This window comes from Lampetra fluviatilis, chromosome 8 (assembly GCF_964198595.1).
Source record: "Lampetra fluviatilis chromosome 8, kcLamFluv1.1, whole genome shotgun sequence".
NCBI lineage: Eukaryota > Metazoa > Chordata > Hyperoartia > Petromyzontiformes > Petromyzontidae > Lampetra > Lampetra fluviatilis.
Window position 1 is genome coordinate 14,413,074 of NC_136282.1, and position 26,170 is coordinate 14,439,243.

At 54.4% G+C, this 26,170-nt stretch overlaps 1 long non-coding RNA gene across 1 annotated transcript; it reads right to left on the reverse strand.

Moving 5' to 3' along the window:
• Window positions 1-417: 417 nt before the first annotated feature.
• LOC144933924 (uncharacterized) lies at window positions 418-24,230 on the reverse strand. The gene is made up of 3 exons (XR_013637105.1): window positions 24,155-24,230; window positions 23,053-23,107; window positions 418-533 (listed from the first exon to the last, which is right to left on the reverse strand). It is a non-coding gene; the product is annotated as an uncharacterized LOC144933924 (long non-coding RNA).
• Between the last annotated feature and the right edge of the window lie 1,940 nt (window positions 24,231-26,170).

Consider the following 26,170-nt stretch of genomic DNA (forward strand, 5'->3'; position numbering starts at 1 on the left):
AATGAAACGGGTGACTAACGCACGCACACCGAACGCGGCACGTCACCACATCGACGCCTCGATATAAGGAACGAAACGGGTGGACTTCTACACACATCTGCCTGCTACCTGATGATTCCCGATTGTAATAACTGGCGAAACGTCGTGCTCGGATTGTAAATGTTCGTGGCTTGGTTCTCCAACGCACAACCGGTGTGCTGTACTCGTGACGAATTGGCCACGTTCTGTTTACGTGACAACCCTTACTAGTTGGCTGTGTCGGGTGTTGGCGGTGTTTAAGGGCACGTTGATATATTTACGCGATCTAACCCAAACAACAACAACAACAACCTGTATCATGGACGGCGTTTCTCCTCTCTCCTTCAGAGCGCCCTGCGCGTGTCTCGGTGGCACGAGGGGGCCGGCAGAGAGATCCTTCCTCGCCGTGTCCTCCACGACCGAACACCCCGAACCTCGCCTCGCCAAGACAGCCACGCGGGCGGAGGGAGCTGCAGCTCGCCGGCAGTTGTCGACTTAAACCGCGGAGACGACTTCTGTGTTTACACGGGCGGGGTGGGGGCGCCAGGTGGATGGGTAGAGGGGGTGGGGGGACCCAGAGGTCGTGAATGCCGATGGCTGACTCGGTGATGGACGAGAGGAGAGGTGGAGAGAGGTGTTCGTTGTTGTTCGATGTCCTGGGCGTGGTGGTGGTGGTGACCGCCGCCCACCCGGCCCCGCTCATGCGCGGTGCCAGGCCGTTAAAAGGTGCCGCTACTCGCTGACGGCACTTGCCCCTAAAGTCTGTTAAGGCTATACGGGGGACCTTTGTCTTTGGTTGGTTGTTAGATGAGGTGGGCCCCGACGGTTCACGGAGCCAGACATGGGTCACTGGGACCTGAGACATCTGGGGCCGCTCAGTCGCGCGATTAAAACGATGTTCACACTGAAATGTTAAAGTAAAAGCAATAATCAAGATAATACAATTTATATACCTTATTTATTAAAATAATATATATATAAATTATTGTTCTGAGTTTTCAAAAGAAAAAATCGACTTGGCATGCTGTGGACATGTCTCATCAGCTGGTAGTGTGTGCCCCCTCCATAAGTTTGTGCATCTGATGTACCGCATATCACGTGAAGTGAGCTCAGAACCACTTCTGGCATATCCGCTTCCGCGGGTCGCTGTCGAACACGTGGGCGCGTGGCGTCGCTCCTCGATAATTCGGGTCCCGACGCCGATAACGAAACTGGATTCACAATCGGTGGGGAAAACGACCAAAATTTCTTAATGAAATTTAAAACAAATTGTGTATTGAGAGGGCATCGGCCGAGATTATATTCATGTCTCCGTCATCTCCTCGCCCCATTGGCAAAGGTCCGCCGTATAGCCTCTAATAGACTGTCTAGGGCAAGTGCTGTTAGCGAGTAACACCTATGAAGGCCGACACTGCGGCACCTCTGGTTAGAACGGTTGGCTACGTACGGTACAAAAGAAGTTCAACGTGCATATCAAGAGGTGCGTGGGCCAGCACCACGTCTGGCCGTGTTTGTCTCCCCAGTGCTGATGTTTATACACCGCACCAGGTGCTCGTTTGAGGCTGAGCCGACCTAGGGGAGGCTCAGGGTCGGTTCAGGTAATCGTCACTGATGTTGGCCGTGAGTGGGAATCGAACTCGGGTGGCCGGGTTCGTAGCGCAGCGTAGCGCTAACCGCTGCGCCACCGCTCCCCTCACCTGTTGAATCTCACCACAGTGCCGTGTGATAGTTGCTTGTTTGTGAATGTTTCGTGTACGCATTTGTGATTGTGTACATGCACGTGCGTGTGCGTTTGTGTTTACACGTGCGTGTGCGAATGTGGGGAGCGGTGGCGTAGCGGTTAGCGCTACGCTGCGCTACGAACCCGGCGACCCGAGTTCGATTCCCGCTCACGGCCAACATCAGTGACGATTATCTGAACCGGTCCTGGGCCTCCCACCGAGGTCGAGGCAGCCTCAAATGAGAACCTGGTGTGCGGTGTGTAAACATCGCCACTGGCGAGACAAAGGCGGCCGGGCGTGGTGCTGGCCACCCACCCCCTCGTGTGCCGTGCCGGCCTTAATAGGTGATCGCTAACAGCACTTGCCCCCAGAGTCTGTTAAGACTATACGGGGGATCTTTGTATTTGTGTGCGCGTACGAGGAGCGGTGGTATTTAGTGCAATGGTGAGCGCACTGCACTACGAACCCGGCGACCCGAGTTCGATTTCCCGCTCACGGCCCAACATCGATGATGAATATCTGAACCGGTCCTGGGCCTCTTCGAGGTCAACTCAGCCTTAAATTAGTGAACATCACCACTGTGGAGACAAAGGCGGCCGGGCGTGGTGTTGGCCACCCACCACCTCGTGTGCCGTGCTTACCTTAATAGGTCCTTGCAAACACAACTTTCCCCAACAGCATTGCGTAGGCTATGGGGGTATCTTTGTATTTGTGTGTGTGTGTATGTATGCGTCTGCATATACGCAGTCGTGTACATGCCGTTTCGTGTGTGTTGCGCGCGCGTGTGTGAATATGCGTACGCGTGTGTTTCCGTGTGTACGTGTAGTTGTGTATGGGCACGTGTGTGTGTGTGTGTGCATATGTAGTCGTGTGTGTATTTGCGTTGATGTGTGCATGTGGTTATGTACACGTGTGCACACGGGCGTGTACATCTGGATATGATGTGTACATGTGCAGCTGTGCGGAGCGGTGGTTCGCGCGCTGGTGGCTAACATCAGTCGTGAATTAAATCATAATTTGTCCTGGTCCTCTCCTAGGTCGACTCAGCCTCAAAACGAGTACCTGGCGCGGTGTGTAATACATTAGCAATTTGGGGGAGACAAAAGCGGCCGGGCGTGGTGCTAGCCACTCCACCCTCTCGTGTGCCTTGGCGTCATAATAAGTAATCGCAAACAGCACTTGCCCCAAGAATTGTAAGCCTATACGGGGGTATTTTGTCTTTGTACGTGTACGGTTCTATTTATGCGATTGTGTGTTGCATAGTTGCGTGTGCACCTAGCCTGGCACAAGCGCCGGGTGGCCTTTACATTGTAAAATAACACATGGTGTCGTTTGAGTTTATAGTAACCGCCACGTACTGGAGAATGGCAATTGTTGTTGTTGTTGTTTGAATGTTGTGTATATATGTATGTGTATCTGTTTCTGTGTGCGTGCGTGTGTGAACGTGCAGTTGAGTGCACGTGGGTGCGTTATCGCGTGCGAGTGTACACGCGCATCTCTGTGTGCGTGTGTGAACGTGCTTGTCAATGATTGTGGTTGTGTGTACGCGTGTGTGTACACGTGTGTGTGTGTGTTGTGTGTACGTGGTTGTCTGTGCGCGTGTGTGGCATGAGTGTAGTTGTGTGTATGCGTGTGTGTACACGTGTGTGTGTGTACACGTGTGTGTGTACACGTGTGTGTGTGTGTGTACACGTGTGTGTGTGTTGTGTGTACGTGGTTGTCTGCGCGTGTGTGGCATGAGTGTAGTTGTGTGTATGCGTGTGTGTACACGTGTGTGTGTGTGTTGTGTGTACGTGGTTGTCTGTGCGCGTGTGTGGCATGAGTGTAGTTGTGTGTAAGCGTGCGTACGTGCCTATGTAATTTCGTACAATTACGCGCGTATGCGCTCACCTGTGTGCGCGCGTGTGTACATGTGTATGCCGGTCGCGTTTGTTGCTATAGGTATACGGTAATTGTGTGTGTGTGTGTGTAATGCGCACATATGCATACCCGATTGTGTATATGCACACGCAGGCGCGTAACAAACATGGAACCTTCAAGTCGAAGTTAATTCACTCGAGCAAGTGTTCAACTGAAAAAGAGACTTTGCACAGTTCCACGTTACGCGTCTCTCATTCCCTTCTTGTTCGATGTCGCTGTCTCGTAACGCGCGTCGAAACGACGGCCGCAACGTGTACACACATGCAAAGGCAAAGATCCCCCGTATAGCCTTTAACAGGCTCTTGGGGCAAGTGCTGTTAGCGAGCACCTGTGAAGGCCGGGTGGACAGCACCGCGCCCGACCGCCTTTGTCTCCCCGTGTAAACATCGCCACCAGGTGCTCATTTGAGGCTGAGTCGACCTACCGGCAGGCGCAGGACCGGTTCAGATAATCGCGCGCGCACACAAAATCACCTGGACGGGCGCACGCGCGCGGCTTCAACATCAACGTCCGTTCGTGATGGGGCTTTGTGTTCAACTACAGATATGAACCATCACCAACGACACCATCATCAACATCATCACCCCCATCATCGACAACATCTCTCCCCCAATCCACCACCACCACCACCAAACTACCCTTCACCCCAAGACACCCCCACGGTCACCCGCATCCAACCCCATCACCCTCAGCCTGGTCTACCACCGCCACCATCAGCAAACAAGCACAGGCAAAGCTCCCCCGTGTAGCCTTCAACGACTGTCGGTGCAAGTGCTGTTTAGCGAGCGGCAAGCAGCGGCAACTATATGAAGGTCGACATGGCACACGAGGTGTGATGTGTGTGTGGGGGGGGGTCACCATCATATCACCAGGAACGCACCACACTGCCCGGTTTACCCTCCTCCCCCTTCTGTGAATTTTCCCCGACTCCGTGATGAAGACACGGAGAGACAGGGAAGAGTGGAGAGAGACGAGAGAGCGCGAGGGAGGGAGGGAGGGGAGAGAGAAAGGAGAGAGAGAGATGATGCTCAGGTGGAGGGCGACTCGCATGCGTTATAGGGACGCGTCAGCCATTTTGCGCGACCGTGGCGTTTTGTAACAGAGAGACACCGCAGGGCACAGAGACACACACGGGACACACAGACACGGGGCACATAGACACGCGGCACGGAGACAGCACAGAGACCCCACAGAGACCCCACAGAGACACTCATCACATAGACACACAGCACAGAGACACACAGCACATAGACACTCATCACATAGACACTCATCACATAGACACTCATCACATAGACACTCATCACATAGACACTCATCACATAGACACTCATCACATAGACACGCGGCACGGAGACAGCACAGAGACCCCACATAGACACTCATCACAAAGACACTCATCACAAAGACACTCATCACATAGACACGCGGCACAGAGACACGGGGCACATTGACACGCGGCAGGGAGACAGCACAGAGACCCCACAGAGACACTCATCACATAGACACTCATCACATAGACACTCATCACATAGACACTCATCACATAGACACTCATCACATAGACACTCATCACATAGACACTCATCACATAGACACTCATCACATAGACACTCATCACATAGACACTCATCACATAGACACACAGCACATAGACACACAGCACAGAGACACACGGCAAATAGACACTCATCACATAGACACGCGGCACAGAGACACAGCACAACGACAAATCACAGAGACAGCACACAGACAGCACAGACAGCACAGAGACACAACACAGAGACACAAAGTATGTGGACACCGTACATAGACTTATAGTACAAATACAAGTCACATAGTACAGAGACACACAGTTCATAGACAACGCACACAGCACAGATACACAAACACACAGACGAGACTCGGCACATAGATACGCAGCGTGTGCCAATGTCGTGTGAAGAGACACCGTACATGGACAAATACTACACACAGATACAAAGCACGTATACACTGGCATACATAGACACGCATATATTAATGTCTATGTACATTGGTATTTAGACAAACTAATAGGTACTCCATAGCTAACACACACGTGGGTATACTGTACAGACAACTTTGGAATCTCACAAAGACACACACAAACTCATATAGACACACACAAACTCCTATAGACACACACACTCCTACAGACACACACACTCCTACAGACACACACAAAGATAAAGACAAAGATCCCCCGTGTAGCCTTAACAGACTGTAGGGGCAAGTGTTGTTAGCGAGCACCTATGAAGGCCGGAACGGCACACGAGGGGGTGGGTGGCCAGCACCACGCCCGACCGCCTTTGTCTCCCCATTGGTGATGTTTACACACCGCACCAGGTACTCATTTGAGGCTGAGTCGACCTAGGGGAGGCCCGGGACCGATTCAGATAATCGTCACTGGTGTCGGCCGTGAGCGGGAATCGAACCCGTGTCGCCGGGTTCATAGCGCAGCGCGCTAACCGCTACACCACCGCTCCCCAGACACACACACACTCGTACAGACACACACACACACTCCTATAGACACACACACTCCTATAGACACACACACTCCTATAGACACACACACTCGTACAGACACACACACACTCCTATAGACACACACACACTCCTATAGACACACACACTCCTATAGACACACACACACACTCCTACAGACACACACACTCCTACAGGCACACACACACTCCTACAGACACACATACACTCCTACAGACACACACACTCCTATAGACACACACACTCCTATATACACACACTCCTACAGACACACACACTCCTATAGACACACACACTCCTATAGACACACACACTCCTACAGACACACACACACACACACTCCTATAGACACACACACTCCTATAGACACACACACTCCTATAGACACACACACACACTCCTATAGACACATACACACTCCTACAGACACACACACTCCTATAGACACACACACTCCTACAGACAAAAACACTCCTATAGACACACACACACTCCTATAGACACACACACTCCTATAGACACACACTCCTACAGACACACACACACTCCTATAGACACACACACTCCTATAGACACACACACTCCTATAGACACACACACTCCTATACACACACACACACTCCTATAGACACACACACTCCTATAGACACACACAAACTCCTATAGACACACACACACACTCCTATAGACACACACACTCCTATAGACAAACACACACTCCTATAGACACACACTCCTATAGACACACACACACTCCTATAGACACACACACACTCCTATAGACACACACACACACACTCCTATAGACACACACACACACACTCCTATAGACACACACACTTCAATAGACACAGACACACTCCTATAGACACACACACACTCCTATAGACACACACACACTCCTATAGACACACACACTCCTATAGACACACACACTCCTATAGACACACACACACTCCTACAGACACACACACTTCTACAGACACACACACACTCCTATAGACACACACACTCCTATAGACACACACACTCCTATAGACACACACACACACTCCTATAGACACACACACACTCCTACAGACACACACACTCCTATAGACACACACACTCCTACACACAAAAACACTCATATAGACACACACACACACTCCTATAGACACACACACACACACTCCTACAGACACATACACACTCCTATAGACATACACACACTCCTACAGACACACACACACTCCTATAGACACACACACTCCTATAGACACACACACACTCCTACAGACACACACACACTCCTGTAGACACACACACACTCCTATAGACACACACACACTCCTACAGACACACACACACTCCTGTAGACAAACACACACTCCTATAGACACACACACACTCTCCTACAGACACACACACACTCCTATAGACACACACACTCCTATAGACATACACACACTCCTACAGACACACACACACTCCTATAGACACACACACTCCTATAGACACACACACACTCCTACAGACACACACACACTCCTATAGACACACACACACACTCCTATAGACACACACACACTCCTACAGACACACACAACAACAACAACAACAACCGCCATTCGCCACTAAGTGGCGGTAACGTCACCACGACGCTTGTGCCAGGCCATGTGCACCTTGAGGCCACGTGAAGTGTCGAACGCCCGCTGGCAGGAGGTCACGGGGCAGACCCAGGTGCCACGGGTCGACTGACTGAGATGACTGAGATGACTGGCTGTGTGTGTACACATGTGTACACATGTGTACACATGTGTACAAAGACAGAGATAAAGACCCCCCGTATAGCTTCAACGGACTGTCGGGGAAAGTGCAGTTCGCGAGCAGCACCTAAGGCCGGCACGGCACACGAGGGGGTGGGTGGCCTGCACCACGCCCGGCCGCCTTTGTCTCCCCAGTGGGGATATTTACACACCGCACCAGGTACTCATGTGAGATTGAGTCGACCTATATACACACACAGACACACACGCAGACACACGCAGACACACGCAGACACACACGCGTGCACACACAAATACTCCCTAAACACCTGCAACATGGAAGGGGCCGTGTACCAAACGTTGACTGGGAAGGTGGTTTTACACTTCACAAGGTTCGACTCGGGGAAAAGTGCCATGCCCGGTGTGTGCGCGTGTGTGTGTGTGCGTGTGTGTGTGCGTGTGTGCGCGTGTGTGCGTGTGTGTGCGCGTGTGTGTGTGCGTGTGTGTGCGTGTGTGCGCGCGTGTGCCTGCGTGTGTGCGTGTGTGTGTGCGTGTGTGTGCGTGTGTGTGCGCGCGTGTGTGTGTGTGCGTGTGTGTGTGCGCGTGTATGTGCGTGTGTGTGCGTGTGTGTGCGTGTGTGTGTGCGCGTGTGTGTTTGCGTGTGTGAATGTGTGTGCATGCGCGTGTGTGTGCGTGTGTGTGTGTGCGTCTGTGCGTGTGTGTGTTTGCGTGTGTGAATGTGTGTGCATGCGCGTGTGTGTGCGTGTGAAGGTTGTGCGTGCATAATCCATCCTCCGTCCCTTCGCCGGTCGCCTCTGTAATCTGTGCCCCGGGATGGGTAACGCTGCTCCCCACTCGTGGACAACAACGGACTCCCTCCTTCCTCTCTCTCTCTCTCCTCCTCATCCTCCTCTCAGCTGTTATCGTTATCATCGTCCCCCCCCCCTCGTCCTCGTCGCTAAGTTGTTGCACGAACGAGAGCGAGAGCCGTCGCGCATCCAAACACACTCGCGCGCGTTTTACGCATTTCCCGTCGACCCCCCTCCACTCTCCTCCTCCTGCTGCTGCTGCTGCTGCTCACTCCACTGCCCCTTCCTTAGGTGCTGCGCTCTTATCGGTAGCGGAGAAGGAAAGGGAAGCCCCCCGCCCCCCGCCCCCCCCCCCCGGTATGGGATGTAGAGGTGGGAAGAGGAGAGATGGATGGGGGAGATGGAGAGAGTGAAAGAGCGGGAGGGGAGCGAGGTAGGTAGGGAGGGAGTTGTTGGTCGCGCCGAGAGGGTCGAGAAGACGCGCTCGCTCGGGGTTCCTCCGCCGAGAGGACGGCTCGTGAGAGGTTCCCTCTTCCTGCTGCTGCTCCTCTTCCCACACCAGCCCCCCCCCCCCCCCCCACCGGCGCCCCCCCCAGCTCAGGCTAAGGACGATGACGATGCCAAGCATCCCCCTCGAATGCTTTTTGGGGTAAGGGCTTGCCGGCTATTAGATGAACAGCAAGCCCAAACCGCAAAAAGATTCGCGAGAAACAGCCACCGTGTCGTGTCGACTCCGTCGTTCTTCTTCATTCATTTATCTCTCTTCATCTCTGCCTCTCTCTCTCTCTATTCCTTCTCTGCGTGTGTTTCTCCCTCTCTCGCTCTCTCTTCCGATCTTCCCATCGTCTTCCTCCGCCTATTCTCGCCTCTTGCTCTTCTCGTGCGCGCTCCGTACGCAATCGGAACACCGCCGGGCCCGCCCAACGTTACTCCGATGTGCGTGCGTGCGTTCGTGCGACGCGTCTCTCTCTCTCTATACACAACCACACGACACCCCCCATAGCCGGCATCCCCCCCCCCACTCCACGCACTGCGTGGCTGTATCCGACCGGCTGCACTTGCATAGTGCACAGCAAGGCTTGAGAGAGAGCGAGCGAGCGAGCGAGAGAGCGAGAGAGAGAGAGCGAGGCATGGCGGACGAGAGCGGAGCGAGACGCGAGGAGGGAAGCGGCGAGCGAGAGCGGAGAGAGCGAGGGAGAGAGGATAGAGAGTGGATGATGAGACGAGAGGGATGAGATGGATGTATCGGATGAATGGATGGGGAGGGACGGATGAGCTAGAAACGCTGGATGCTCGATCCGACATCATCATCATCGACATCGCCGCTTGCTGCTGCTGCGCGCTCCGCTCTCCTCTTCCCCAGTACCCCCTCCCCTTAGGACCCCTCTCTCTATATAAGACACTCTTGCGCATGCTCAGATGAAGCGGGGCTCCCTCACGCACCCCCCCTCTCTCCCCCCCGCCACCACCAGCAGCAGCAGCGTCGGACCGCCCCTCCCTATTCGTGCGCAACCGCGGCCCATATCGCTGCAAGCCCTCCCCCTATCTATCCCCGACTCTCCACAGCCCCCCCCCTTCTCCCCAAGCATCCCGTGCCCCCCACCACCACCACAATAAACTCCCCACAAAACCACCTCCCTCCCTCCCTTCTACCAACCCCGTACATCTCCCCTTCCTCATATCATCTCATCCGCACCTTTGTTGTCGTTGTCGTTGCTACAATCATCACAAACCTCCCACCTCGTAGCCGCAATCAACCGAACGCGAGTGCGCTTCTGGTCGGTGAAGTTAAAGGGGCGGGCAAGGGGTGGTAGTGGTACATGCGTGGACCCCGTGTGTGTGTGTGTACGTGTTGTGGTGCGTGCACACGCACAGGTGCGCGCACACGCGAGCGCGTAGACGCGCGTGCAAAGACGGAGTAGACCCTTCTCCAACCTCTATCGCCGTACGGACTCACGAGATCGAGCGCTGTTCTCTAGAGGTGCTCGCTAACAGCACTCGCACTCCCCACGACACAGACAAATGTCCCCCATAGAGCCTCAAGAGAGTGTTAGGGGCAAGTGCTGTTCGCGAGCGCCGACGTGGCTGGCACTCGGCCCCCTCCGACAAAGACAAAGATCCCCCGCGTAGCCTTCACCGACTTCTGGAGCAAGTGCTGTTAGGGAGCACCATCTCACACACACACACGTACGCACACGTGTATGTGTGCGCATATTACACGTGCACACGTGGATACACACGCATACATGCACACACGCAAGCGCATATGCGTGGACACATGCACACACACGCACACACACACACACACATGTACTGGCGTGTCCATGCAGAGACGCACCTCCGATTAGCATGGTCGACTACGTACGGTGCGAAAGAAGTTCAACACGCATACATACACACGCGCGTTCAGAATTACATAACTCTCTTGACCGAGCTGGTTCATGGTACACCCACCCCGGTAGCTACGAAACCCATCAGTCAGTCGAGTTCCATCGGAGCCGTTTTTTCGCCCCTAAATCCCCCCGTTCGGAATCATCGCACTCCTCTTGTGGCTCAGATACAACAACAACGAAACCCAACCACTTTGGGATTAATCTCCCAATCGTTAATACCACCACCACCATCACCACAATCACCACCGCCACCATCACCACTACCACCACCATCACCACTACCACCATCACCACCACCACAATCACCACCACCACCACCATCATCACCACCACCACTAACTAGCGCTACCAATAGCACCAGCAATGCCATACAACTCGGATTCACAATGCACCCAAAACGTCACCGCATCTTTGTACGCGCCTTGCAAAAGACGCAAAACAAGAAGACCCCCTTAAAATCAAGTAAGACCCCCTGGGGTTTTATCTCCCACCAAGCTGATCCTGGTCCACCCCTAAACCGCATCACCCACTCCACACACCATGGCAGCCGCGGCAGATGCGGTTACCGACCTGATGCACAAATGGAAAATTAACAACTCTGCAGTAGCAGTGGCGTGCGACTGCGGCCATCCAGACCTGAGAGCGTGGTGCAACGTACAGCGAGGCAATGCCCCGATCCACAAACACGAAGAAGGAGACGTCACAACGACGACACACCACTCCGCTTCTCGTGACACGGCTGTCTACGCTGGACCACCTGATTGTGAAATCGCAGTTGCTGCTCTGCGTCTACATCAGCCGCCCGTACGACGACAACAACAACAACAACAACGACGACAACAACAACAAAAGCAAGAAGATCCTCGTAACGAGGCACAGGCATCGAGACGGACCTTGCGCATCAAGAGGCGGTGACGGCGGCGGTGGTGGTGGTGGTCGTGGTGCTCGAGGATGAATGTTCCTTCTCAATGCCAAGGTGGACGTCAGAGAAGGAGAGAGTGAGCGGAAGATTGCACGGGGAGGAAAGATGACCTCCGTGTGGAATGAGACACCAGGGTAGGTGAGGCTGATGGGAGGAGGAGGAGGCTTTTAAAATTCGTGAAACTTGAGCGGTGATTTGGCGTGGGGAGCGGAATCAGCGATTCGAATGGCACCGACGGCAATGAACCAAATCCAGGCAGGATGAGCAGCGGCTGAGATGGGAGCGACCTCCCTTCCCCACCCATCGACACATTGCTGCTGTTGTTGTGGACACTGTTACAATTGTCGCCGTGGTTTTTTTTATTTTGTTGCTCAAGCAAGGGGTGGGGTCGGGGGTGGGGTGCGTCGCGCTCGATGCCCGATGTGTTTGTGCGCGAGTCTCCAGATGTCCGAACAGAGTTCGGTGCGATCCGCGCACACCTCGCATCCTCGGGCTCCGTGCGCGCGCGCGCGCGCGCGTGCGAGCGGTTGGACGCAGATCTGACCGTAATTGTCGATTGTGTAAGTTTTGCAAGAACGTTGGGTGTAAAGATAGACCTCTTACGGACAGACGGAGAGATAGAAAAATGGACGGACTGACTGACAGACAGACAAGCCGATAACCAGGTTGACATACAGACGGACAGACGGAACAGACAAGCAGACAGAGCCAGGCTGACCGAGACAGACGGACCAACAGACAGACACGCAAACAACCAGGTTGACAGACAGACGGACGGACCAACAGACAGACGGACGAGACGGAGCCAGGCTGACAGAGAGACGGACTCTCAATAAGAATAACTCAGCATCACGGTTGCCGGTAGTGCACGGGGTTCTGTAATGCGGCAGTGCGGCTGACGAGCGTGGACAGACCCACAGATGAAAGATGAATGGGGGTGAATATTGAATGAATGAATGAGTGAATGGGGAGGAGGATGTGTGGGTGAATGGATTAATGGCTGAACGTATGGATGCGTGTGCAGATGCGCTCGCTGTGGGTTCAAGCCCGCCAGGTCTGTGCGACCCACCTCCACCGCCATCCCGAAATCAACCCCAGGGTGACTTGCACTGCCTGCGACTACAGCGAGGGGCTGTTACACCCCCACCACCCCTACCCCACACACCCCCCAAACCCGGTCCCCTCGTGAGAACCAAGTCACAACACGGCGAATGACCTCAGGTTTCAAGGCGTAGAGATCACTCACCACACTCACCCGCTCAGCCACCCGCCCACTCACTCACCCGCTCACTCACCCGCCCGCTCACCCACCCGCCCGCTCACCCACCCGCCTGCTCACTCACCCGCCCGCTCACCCACCCGCCCACTCACCACACCCACCCGCTCACCCACCCGCTCACTCACCCGCCCACTCACCCACCCGCCCACTCACTCACCCGCCCACTCACCCACCCGATCACCCACCCACCCGCTCACCACCTACCCGCAGAACAACCCACTCGCTCGCTCGCTATCCCACCCACCCACGCACATACCCACGCGTCAGCCAACCACCCACTCGCCAAGCCACTCGCTCACCTACCCGACCCTCACCCACTAATCAACGCACCCACATCATCACCCACCCGCCCACACAATCGCCCACCCATCCAAACACACACACCCACGTTCCCCCCACCCATTCGCTCACCCATCCACCAATGTATACGCTGACCCACCCACGCACCCACCTCCTCACTCACCCGCATAACCAACCACCCAATCCTCACCTACAAAATCCACCCACCCATCCACTTCCTCACCAACCCACGCGTCCCATCTCCTCACCAACACAACCATCCTCCTCTTTTCTACCACCCACACCACTCGCTCGCCAACCCCCCACCCACCGATCTACCCAACCACGAACCCTCTCACCTCTGCAGCGTATCACCCACCCACGCTCAACCACCGCATCTCCTCACCCATCCGCTCACCCAATCACTCATCCACCCACTCACCCTACCACGCGCTCACCCACCCTCCCAGCCAATCATCCTTCCATCCACACACAACCCCAACCCACCCACGCATCCCACCCACCTAACCACCCCCACCCACTCACACGCGCGTTCTCCCGCCCCATTCATTCACCCACCCACCTCCCCAACTCACACACTCCATCACCCACCTACGCACCTATCCCGCCCCACCCACCCGGATCGCCCACCCACGCACACCACACCACACCTACCCACCCACCCCCGCACACCACACCACACCTACCCACCCACGCACACCACACCTACCCACCCACGCACACCACACCTACCCACCCACGCACACCACACCTACCCACCCACGCACACCACACCCACCCACGCACACCACACCTACCCACTCACGCACACCACACCTACCCACCCATCCACTGGTGCTGCAGCTGGCCTTTAGACCGCGGCCGTGAGTCTAGATTTCAAGCGCAGAACAAAACGTGGGGACGAGGATGATGAGGATGATGATGATGAGGATGATGATGAGGATGATATATTCTATTAACGGAATAATAAATAAAGTACGGACACGACAGCCAATATACTACGCACCTCCGGTGCCTGACTCTATAGATGATGCTGATGATGCTTCTGGAGTTGATGATGATATTGATGATGATGGTAATCATGATGCTGATGATGCTTCTGGAGTTGATGATATTGATGATGATGGTAATCATGATGATGATGGCGATGTTGCTGACGTCACAAGACCCTTCCGCCCATCACTCTTGGACGTTCGCTCCCGTTACCCGCCTGAGCACATCAAATAAAAACATACAAATAATATTACTTCGAGCTAAACGCCGCGAATAATTTTAAACAATTGTGCAACATCAACTTTAATTCAACCAAAGCTAACAGCCTTCCCCCCTCTGCACCCCGCCCCCCCCCCGGAGTACGATATAGCCAAGGCAAGACTTATGTAAGGAATGCGTAGCATCATCTCAAACCATAGACCCCCCCCCCTCTCTTCCCCAACGCAGCCGCTATTCCTAAGCAACACAAACAGATAAGCAGACAACAAATGCATCTGTATGTGTGTGTCTCTCTTTCTCCACGTATCAATAATAAGCCACGCGTTTGTTTACACATCTCGTAGGCCGCACGGCGCTGCAATGACCCCGGACTCTGGATCGGTCTCGATGTTCAATGTCTCCTCGGCAGAGTCCGAGCTCGCCCGAATCAATGGCTGGTGAACGGCCACGTGATAATAGACAAAGGGATCCTCTCCGTGCTCTGTGAGACATCGGTTCCAGTTTTCCTAAACGCGGCTTCCCCCCCCCCCCCCGCACAACCGTACGCCATCAGTGGCGAGTAAGGTCGACAACACCCACCCTCCACCCCCCCCCCCCCCATGCGCCTGCGTGAGCCTGAGGTTGCCACCTGACGCCCCCTGCAAGATGCACCTAGCCTGGCACGGGCGGCGCGCAACGGAATGCGCGCGAGCCACGTGGGCATGTGTGTGCCTTCGTGTCGTCGCCAAGACGGCGCTGACCAGCGCGGTGAAGTATGGTCAAGCAAGTTCCCCACTACCGACCCATCCAGCCAGCGGATTCATCCAGCAAGGGAGTGACAATGGGATGTAAATGCCTCTGTGTGTGTGTGCAGTGTGTATCTGTATGTGCCTTTGCGTGCGCATGCCTGAATGTGGTGTGTGTGTGTCCGTGTATGGCGATTATTTGAACCAATCACAGCCTCAAATGAGTACAAGTGTTTTGGTGATGTAAACATCGCCGTTAGGGAGACAAAGGCAGCCGGGCGTGGTGCTGGCCACCCACCCCCTCGTGTGCCGTTACGGCCTTCATAGGTGCTGCGACTCGCTAACAGCACTTGCTCCATCAGCCTGTTAAGGCTACACGGGGGATCTAAGTCGTCACGTGTGTGTCCTCACACGCGTGCCTGCATCTGTGCACGCAATCGTGCGTATGTGTGTGTGTGTACGTTGAGCGGCGGTACGATGTTTGTCGCCCTCCGCGTCAGCGCTGGAGAAAGACAAAGGCGGTCGGGCGAGCGCGTTGCAATGTACGCACGTCCTCCTCGTGCGCCGTGCCGACATCAATAGGTGCTCGCTAACAGCACTTGCCCCAGCAGTTTATGCAAGCTACACGCTGGGGTGGGGTGGGGGGTCCACACGTACAGCTCCTGGCACAACTAATGTTCCACGAGGATAAGTTGCACAGAGCCGCATTTGACCTCCTCGGTAATTAATCTGCAACTCCCCCCCCCCTCCTCGTCGTCCCCCCCTCCCCCAACGCATGCCCATCATCACGAATTGCTCATTGTTAATGTGTCTGGGGCGGAGCGGTGGCGCAGTGGTTAGCGCACTGCGCTGGAAGCCTCAGTTGCCTGAGTTCGATTTCCGGTCAAGGCTATCAACATTTTCGAGTGAGAAATCTCAAGCCGGTCTTGCAACAACAACCACCACCACCACCAACCACCACAACCTCCACCACCTCCACCAAGCACCACCTCCACCAAGCACCACCTCCACCAACCACCACATCCACCACCACCTCCACCAACCACCACCACCATCCACCACCACCAACCACCACATCCACCACCACCACCTCCACCAACCACTACCAACCACCAACACCAACCACCACATCCACCACCTCCACCATCCACCTCCACCAACCACCTCCACCAACCACCACCACCAACCACCACCACCAGCACCAACCACTTTCACCAACCACCACCACCAACCACCAACAACCACCACATCCACCAACCTCCACCACCACCTCCAACATCACCACCTCTCTCCCAACACTCCAACCTTTCGGCAACCCGCACCGACCTGCTTGGTGAAGTATGGTTAAGCACCCACCCCCCCTCCTCCCACCCAATGAACGACACGGCATGGAAGAGGACCTTCATGCAGCAGTGAATTGAGAAGGCATTCTCGCGGTGACACTTTCTCACGGAGCGGACGTAATTCATAGCTCAGCGACAAAATCGAGTTCAGAAAATAATGCCTCCTTTAATGTGTGACCGCGAGTCGCCTCTGCGCATCTCTGCGTCCGTCAATCAGCCAGTCAGTGAGTGTGTCCGTCAGTGAGTGTGTCAGTCAGTGAGTGTGTCAGTCAGTGAGTCAGTGAGTCTGAGCTCCCGCAGAATCAGCACCCCCCCCCCCCCGCGAAAGAGTTGAGACTCTTTGAGGACAAACGCCGTACGCCAGCATCTATTGAGGCCTCCAGAGCGCACCACGCCCGGTCACCTTTGTCTCCCGCGTGGCGATGTTTACTACACACCGCCCCAGGTACTCAATTGAAGCCGAGTCGACCTAGGGGAGGCTCAGGACCTGTTCAGGTAATCGTCACCGGTGTTGGTGGCCGTGAGCAGGAATCGAACTCGGGTGTGCCGGGTTCGTAGCGCAGCGCACTAACCGCAAAACCACTGCTCCTACCAAACGACACAGATTCCCCAATGCAGCCTGAACAGACTGTAGGGGCAAGTGCGTTGCGAGTAGCACCTGTGAAGGCCGGAACGACACACGAGGGGGTGGGTGGCCAGCACTGCACCAGGGCGCCTTTGTCTCCCGAGTGGCGATGGGTTTTTGTTGTTGCAATTATCGCACGAGGTACTGAATCGAGGCCGCGTCGACCTAGGGGAGGCCCAGGACCGCTTTAGATGATCGTCACCGGCGTTGGTGGCCGCGAGCGGGATTCGAACTCGGGTAGTGCGGGGTTCGTAGCGCAGCCGCGTACCGACGAGACGACCGCTCCTAGCACACAGCGCGCCCTTGCGTGCCGACTCTCAGACGAGTCGGCGGGGGAGGTGGGCACGATCTGGAGCAACCTCTGCCTGCATGGGATATCGCGTGGTGAAGCATCGGGCTCCCCAATTGCATTGCGCATGAGTCCAACTGTGCGTCTGTGTGTCTGTCTGTGCGTCTCCGTGCGTCTGTGTGTCTGTCTGTGTGTCTGTATCTCAGACCGTCTGTCTGTGTTGAATGTATGTCCGCTCGTCTGTCTATGTGTCCCTGCGGGTGTCGTGTGTGTATCTTCCCGTCTATCTGTCTGTCCGCCCCGCCGTGTGTCCATCTGCGTGTCTACCCGTCTGTGCGTCTGTCCTTCGGTCAGCGAGTCTGTCCATTCGAACCCAAAATCACTGCCCTCCTCCTCCCCTCCTCCTCCCCCGCCCACACCTCCCACGCCGATCAAGTGAAAGGAACGACATTCATTCCCTTCGAGTTGGTGGTCTGGACAAGGCTGAGAGCATCGCGCGCGTGGAAGTCTGCACACCGCGCTCAGTGCGTGGGCATCGATCGCCGGTGGAGGTTGCGCGCGAGGAGATCAACGGAGTTCTCAAACAACGCGACGGCGATGACGGTGATGTTGAATGGCCGGAGAGAGACAGAGACAGACAGAGACAGACAGAGAGAGACAAAGAGAGAGAGAGACAGAGACAGACAGAGACAGACAGACAGACAGAGAGAGACAGACAGAGAGAGAGACAGACAGAGAGAGACAAAGAGAGACAGAGGGAGACAGAGACAGAGATAGAGGGAGAGAGACAGAGAGAGACAGACAGAGACAGACAGAGAGACAGAGAGACAGAGAGAGACAGACAGAGAGAGACAGACAGAGACAGACAGAGAGAGACAGAGAGAGACAGAGAGAAAGACAGACAGACAGAGAGAGAGAGACAGAGAGAGACAGACAGAGAGAGAGACAGACAGAGAGAGACAGAGAGAGACAGACAGAGAGACAGACAGAGAGAGACAGAGAGAGACAGACAGAGAGAGAGAGGGGAGGGTTGTGACGGATTCGAAGGCACGAGGCGATGGGCCAAACATTAGCCGCGTCACCGCCATCACAAAGACACAGATCCCCCGTGTAGCCTTGACAGACTGTTGGGGCAAGTGCTGCGAGCGAGCACCTGTGAAGAAGGCCGGCACGACAGACGAGGGGGTGGGTGGCCAACACCACGCACGGCCGCCTTTGTCTCTCCCAGTGGCGATGTTTACACACCGCGCCAGGTACTCATTTTAGGCTGAGTCGGCCTCGGGCAGGAGGCCCAGGACCGGTTCAGATAATCGTCACTGGGTGTTGGCCGTGAGCGGGAATCGAACTCAGGTGGCCAGGTTCGTAACGCAGCGCGCTAACCGCTACACCACCGCTCCCCACTACCATCACACAAACAACGTCACAGGCAAGCGGCCTCACCACCACCACAATCACTACCACCACCACCACGACCACCACCACGACCACCACCACGACAACCACCACCACGACCACCACCACCACGACCACCAACACCACGACCACCACCACAATCACGACCACCACCACCACGACCACCACCACCACGACCACTATCACGACCACAATCACGACCACCACCACGACCACCACCACCACCACAATCACGACCACCACCACCACGACCACCACCACAATCACGACCACCACGACCACCACCACCACGACCACCACCACGACCACCACGACCACCACCACCACGACCACCACCACGACCACTACGACCACCACCACCACGACCACCACGACCACCACCATCTCCCGACTCGAGTACAGGAGGATGGCTCCTCCTACCACTGGTCCAGTCGACGCTGCGTCAACACGCGGACTCGGCGTGCAAACACCAGCAACCCATCAGCTCCCCGACTCTCTTTGCTCGTAAGAATAATAAGAATAATCTACAGAGAAATTGTACGCCTTTATATTTATAATTTCCCTTTTGCCGGCATTTTGTTTGAAAATACAATTCATCTAATAAATGCATGCTGGTTGTGGTGGTTGTTGTTGCAGTGGTTGTTGTTGTGGTGGTGGTTATTGTTGCGGTGGTTGTGCTTGTTGTTGTTGTTGCAGTGGTTGTGGTTGTTTTGGATGTGTTTTTTTTTCGAAGCGGTGGAAAAAAACAGAATTGTCACGTGACCTGCTGGAACCGCCACTGCGTTAAACCGGTAACCCTTTAGGATTCATGTGCCTCCTCCTCCAATCCCCCCACACCCCAGCCCGTTTAACAATTCCCCCCCCCCCCCTCTCAAAATATTTTCACTTTCCAGGAGCAAGCTGTAGTTTTATAGTTGCACAGACAACGCCAACTACTTCCACGCGTACTAACACGTCGCATCAAAGTGCACACGCCAGACAAGCACACACTGACATAAGCACACGCGTCTTCGCGTACATCATGATATACAGTACACAAATACCGGCACACACGTGCACACACATCAACCACCCAAAGACACAGACACATAACACACAGACACATGCAGCAAACACACCACATACACAAATACACAAGCCATTTTCACAATCACATACAGAAATGCACACGTCATATACATAAGCACACACACACCACGCACACAATCACGCACACAATCACGCAAATGCTCTCACACGGATATGTAACACACATACCACATACAATAACAACCGCACACACCGATACACCGTACCGTCACTGACATATACACAAACATGCAAACGCAATCCACAGACAACGACTCACACACATACCACACACTAATCCATACACACACAGACAGATACACAGACAGATACACAGACAGATACACAGACAGATACACAGACAGATACACACACACATATACACACACACATATACACAGATGCTCCGTATAGCCTGTAACAGACTGTAGGAGCACGGCACACGAGGGGGTGGGTGGCCAGCACCACGCCCGGCCGCCTTTGTCGCCCTAGTAGCGACGTTTACACACTGCACCAGATACTCATTTGAGACTGAGTCGACCTAGGGGAGGCCTAGGACCGGTTCAGATAATCGTCGCTGGTGTTGCCCGTGAGCGGGAATCGAACCAGGGTTGCCGTGTTCGCAGCGTGGCGCGCTAACCACTGCGCCACCGCTCCCCACAATACACGCAGCAACATACACAATCACACACACACACGCACCCCAATCATCACTGACTGATCTACCCAGAATTCAGTTCCACTCTCGGTTTCTCTGCATCCTCGAGCGCTGCTCATCCGCCCCCCACCCGTATCCCCTCCACCCACACCCCACTCCCCCCGCTTCTAGGGAATTTCAAGAGGGACTCATCCCCTCTCACGGGGGGCCGGGAACCCCTCGCTGGGGGGTCGAAAGGGGGTCCCCATCTGCTGCCCCTGTACCGGCACCAGCACCGCCCTTGATCTTTCCATCTCCCTCCCTCCCCCGTGTGGCCACGAGCTCCACCTCCTTCACCCGCCGTGTCTCCCTCTCCCCGCCCGCCTCTCCCACCCCTCCACCTCCCCCATAGGAAGGAAACCCCAACAGGTGTCCACGGAGCACCCGGCATAGGAACGGCTACAGTCCACGAGGCGGGGGACGCGGCTGGCTTGCCAGAGGCTGCGTGCATTCATTCAAGAAAAATCTGCTTCTCGTTTGTTCATTCACGAGAGCGACTGACTGACTGAATGAATGATCTGTGAGCGTGATCCGTGCCGTGTGCGTGTGTACGGTTGGGGAGCGGTGGTGTAGCGGTTAGCGCGCTACGCTACAAACCCGGCGACCCGAGTTCGACTCCCGCTCACGGCCAACACCCAGTGACGATTATTTTAACCGGTCATGGGCCTCCCCTAGGTCGACTCAGCCTAAAATTAGTACCCGATGTGGTATGTAAACATCACCACTGGGGAGACAAAGGCGGCCAGGCGTGGCGTTGGCCACCTATCCCGTCGTGTGCCGTGCCGGCTAACAGCACTTGCCCCTGTGGATCTGTGTGCGCCTGTGTGTATGTACGGTTGTGTGTATGTATTTGTGTTTGTGTGTACGTGTGTGCACACATCCATATACTGTCTGTGTGTGTTATTTAGTACGAGTATTCGTGTGTATATACGTGCTTTGTGTGCGTGCTTCTCTGAACGCACCCGAGCCAATTAACCCTACGTCTGCGCTCGTCTGCAGTGTCTGAACGTGAACGCATCGTTTCTCTTCACACATACCCCAACGAGGAGAGAGAGAGAGAGAGGGAGCTGTCCCGCTCTTTGTGAGCCGGTCGAGACGAAAGGGCGCTGCGCGCTCGGCTGGTATTCAGTCCGCTCAACTAATCCAACAGCTAGCCATTGCATGCATTGAAATCAGCACGGCCTCCCTCCATCTCTCTCAAGGTTACCCCGAGATCGCTTACCCCCCACCCGTACGTCCTCTCTTACCCCAGGTCTCCCTTTATAATCGACGTGGTCAGGACTCCAACATAGGCGTGCGATTCTAGCAGACAGCTACCACCTGTACAGCTGTTGTCTAACCCGAACCCAGCGAGACAAAGATCCTCCGCTACTTGAACGCGTGGAGACTGCATGAGCCAGGTGCTGTTCGCGAGCACCAATCCATGCCCGCACTGTTGTGGTCACAATCCACGCCTAGCCGCCTTTACTGACCCCGTGCTGATGCATAGACGCACCGCACCCTCTGTACATTAAGGGCCGAGTTGACCTAAAGGAGGGTCCAGAGTAGATGTAAAAATACTGCCTGTCACCGATGTGATCCACAGCCGGCAATGGAACCCGGAATGTCTCCACTCAAAAAAAACACCTGCGTTCGATTCCCAGCCACGGATAGCTAACAAACAAAAACAGTGGCACGTCATATCCGATCCTGTTCTAGTCCTCCCTGAGGTTGACTCGGCCTTAAATGAGTGCCTGGCGCGGTGTAAACATCAGCACTGGAGAGACAAAGGCGGTGTGGCGTGCATGGTGCTCACCACACCGCCCCCTCGTGTGTCGTTTTGGCCTTAATGTCGCTCGCTAACGGTGCTTGCCCCTGCACTCTACACGACTCCACGCAGGACGCTGTACAAAGACACACACACACACGTACTACTCTAACAGGTGCTCGCTAACAGCACTTAACCCCCTACAGTATACACCCCTAAACGAGGGTTCTCTGTACACGGACACAGGCGAGCACACACACACAGCCACGTGTGGCTAAACTAAACACAACTCACCTTCATTGTATCCGTCGCATCCACTCTGTAGTCGCCGATAGGTGTTCCGTGCCGTCTAATTGTTTACGAGAAGAACGCTGGGGTCAAACGCAGGCGATGACCCTGAATCCCATAACCCCCCCCCATGCCCTCCCCTCTCCCCCATACACATGCCGTTGTCCCTTTAAGAAGACGGCTCTTTTCCAACTTCGCGAGAACCAATCAACGGCGACTGGGCTGTTGTTGTTGCCGCTGCTGTTGCTGGTGTTGTTGGTCGTGGTGGTGTTGTTATTTTGTTCGATGCGGTGAGTTTACAGCAGTCTACATGCGGCGCGAGTTTACCCGCGTAAAAAAAAATAGTAGTAACCGTTCAAACAATTATCAAAACAACAACCAACCAAGCAACGAAAGGCAACTTTTCAAACATCATAACAAAATATTGGAGACAGAGAGAGAGCGCGAGAAAAGAAAAAACCGTAGTAAAAAAAAATCACATAACAACAATAAGAGATGGGAAGAAAAAAAAAACATTGAAGAAAAAAAACGTACACAGACGATGTTCAAAAAAAAAACCACGGTGACTCGATTAGAAGTCTGCAGCGATGACTGCCAATACCAGAAGCAGTCCCCGCAGTGGCAAACGAGTTCGATGCCTCAACGAGCACGAGGAGCTGTCCCTGGTGCTGAACCGCAGCATGCGCCACACGGGAAGACGCTCCGAGGCGTTGTACTGTAATTAACTATCCTCTACCGTATACACAGCCGGGCGCTAAGTCCGTGCGCTGTGTTGCGGGCGCTGTGGGAGGCGAATAGCGGCCCGTAAACACGAGGGAACCGCCCGACAGCCAGACAGACAGACAGACCGCCAGCCAGCCAGTCCGCTCGCTACAGGGTATCACGTCTACGGTCAGAGTGATATTTTTTTTTTTTAAATGACTATTATAATATTTACGGTACAGTTTTATATGCATATATTTACAAATCACCCGTCTATCTTAATTATCCGCGTAAGGGGTCGTATGTTATTTGCTGTCATCTCGTACACCGTAACAATAATAATACTTCATAACATTAGCATTATAATAATAAGAAGAAGAGACATACTTGTGCTTGTAATTCTAACCTGCGTTGCGTTTTGTTCTAACGGCGTCTCCGTCTCTTTTTTTTTTTTTACCGCAAACTTGCATCCCCGTGTGGTTGCACAGTGGGCGTGCGCCCCGAGAACGCCGTCCGGACAGCCAGACGGAGAAGCGGTGGAGGCAAAAGGCAAAATGAAGACGAAGATTTAAAACAAACTATGATCTTACAATGTAACGCACAAAAAAATCGGGCGCGCGCGCGGCGAGCCAAAGTGCGTTGTCTGCGTGCGTGAGCAAAGTGTTGAAAGTGTATGCCGCTGAGTGTTCAGTGTGCCCGTATTTATGTGTGCGAGCCGGCGAGCGTGCGTGTGTGTGTGTGTGCGCGCGGGCGTGTGTGTGTGAGAAAGAGAGAGAGAGAGCGAGTGAGAGAGCGCATATGTGTTTTGAATGAGAAAGTGTGCTTGTGTGTTTTTGTGTGTGTGCGTGCGCGCCCTTGTGTTTATGCGACTACGCGTGTGTGTCTGAACGTGTATGCGTGCGTGTGAATGTGTGTCCACGTGCGTGGCTGTGTGTGTTTGAACGTGTATGTGTGTGTGTACACGTCTGTGCACGTGTATATGTAGGAATGAGTGTGTGTGTGCGTTGGTTGATGTGGGCGTGTGTGTGCATGTTTGCGTGGGTGTATGCATGTGGGGGCGGTGGTGTAGCGGTTATCTCGCTACGTTACGATTCCCGTTCACGGCCAACACCAGTGACGATTATCTGAACCGGTCCTGGGCCTACCCTAGGTCGACTCGGCCTCAAATAAGTACCTGGTGCGGTGGATAAACATCGCCACTGGGAAGACAAAGGCGGTCGGGCGTGGAGCTGGCCACGCACCCCTCGTGTGCCGTGCCGGCCTTCATAGGTGCTCGCTAACAACACTTGCCCCTACAGTCTGTTAAGTCTATATGGGTTTTTTGTCTATGTGCGTGGGTATGAATGAGTGAGCGTGTGTACGTGTGAATGAATGTTTGCGTATGAATGAGAAGTCGTACGTTTTGTATGAATGAGTGGGTCTGTTCGAGAGAGAGAGAGAGCGCGCTTGTGCGCGCGCGCGCGTGTGTATGAATAAAGCACACGATGTGATATCGTGACACTGTCTGTGTGTGTGTGTAGTCGTGAGAGACTGTGTGTGTGTATTCGCATGTGTGGGCGTGTGTTCGCGTGTGTATGTTAAAGAGCGAGAGACGCAAGCACGCACACACGACGAGAACTGGAGAGAAAGAGAGAGAGGGAGAGAAGAGCGCGCGGGGGGACGAGAGAGATCGAGAGAGAGCGAGCGAGAGAGCGAGAGAGATAGCGAGAGAGAGTGCTCGTGCGTGTGTGTGCGCATCTTCTGAACCCGGCGCTACGCACGCCTTTCATTCCCATGAGCTGCATTGGAAACACCGCATTCATTGATAAATCGGCTGAGCTGCCGAGCAATGGGAACCCGGGAGAGAGGAACGGAGAGACGGGAGGAGAAACTCTCTCTGAGCACATGGAGGAGGAGGGGGGGGGGGACGACTGCCGTACATGAGCGTTGTTCTGGGGTGTTCCTCGTGCGAACGCGCGCTCGCACCGTCACGCCGCGCACGCCTCGCTCACGGCAAACTCACAGCGGCCCCGTGGGCAATGCACGCTCTGACAATTGTTGCTGTTATGCGACGGTCATTGCTGCCGCTGCTGCTGTTGATTTGAACGAATTGTGTGAATGAAATCGGAGCCAGTAGCCTGGTTGCTGTTGTGAAAGAATGAATTGTGTGAATGAAATCGGAGCCAGTACACTGGTTGTTTTTGCTGCTGTTGTTGCGAATGAAATAGGTGGTTGCTGCTGCTGCTGTTGATTTGAACGAATTGTGTGAATGAAATCGGAGCCAGTAGCCTGGTTGCTGTTGTGAAAGAATGAATTGTGTGAATGAAATCGGAGCCAGTACCCTAGTTGGTTTTGCTGCTGTTGTTGTGAATGGTGTGAATGAAAGTGGTGATTGCTGCTGCTGCTGTTGTTGTGAATGAATTGTGTTCATGATGTAGGAGCC